We start from the raw sequence: 238 nt of genomic DNA on the forward strand, positions 1-238 counted from the left end.
GCACAAGACGCGCTAAAACTAGAGCTCTCGATAGCTGCAGCTGTCCGCGGAACTAAGTTATCCGCTTGTGGACCTAAGTTACCCACTTGGCCGGCGTCCCCTGACGCCGCCACCATCGAAGCTCCCTTGGAGTCGTCTTGTACTTCTACAACTCCCAAGTATTCCTTGGATACTTCGGTTCCCCGGCGGCCCTTGCGGGCGCCCCAGGTCCTGACAGAGGTGGGAACATGACTCACCA

Source organism: Plasmopara halstedii, assembly GCF_900000015.1.
Source record: "Plasmopara halstedii genome assembly, contig: Scaffold_614, whole genome shotgun sequence".
In the NCBI taxonomy this organism is placed as follows: domain Eukaryota; phylum Oomycota; class Peronosporomycetes; order Peronosporales; family Peronosporaceae; genus Plasmopara; species Plasmopara halstedii.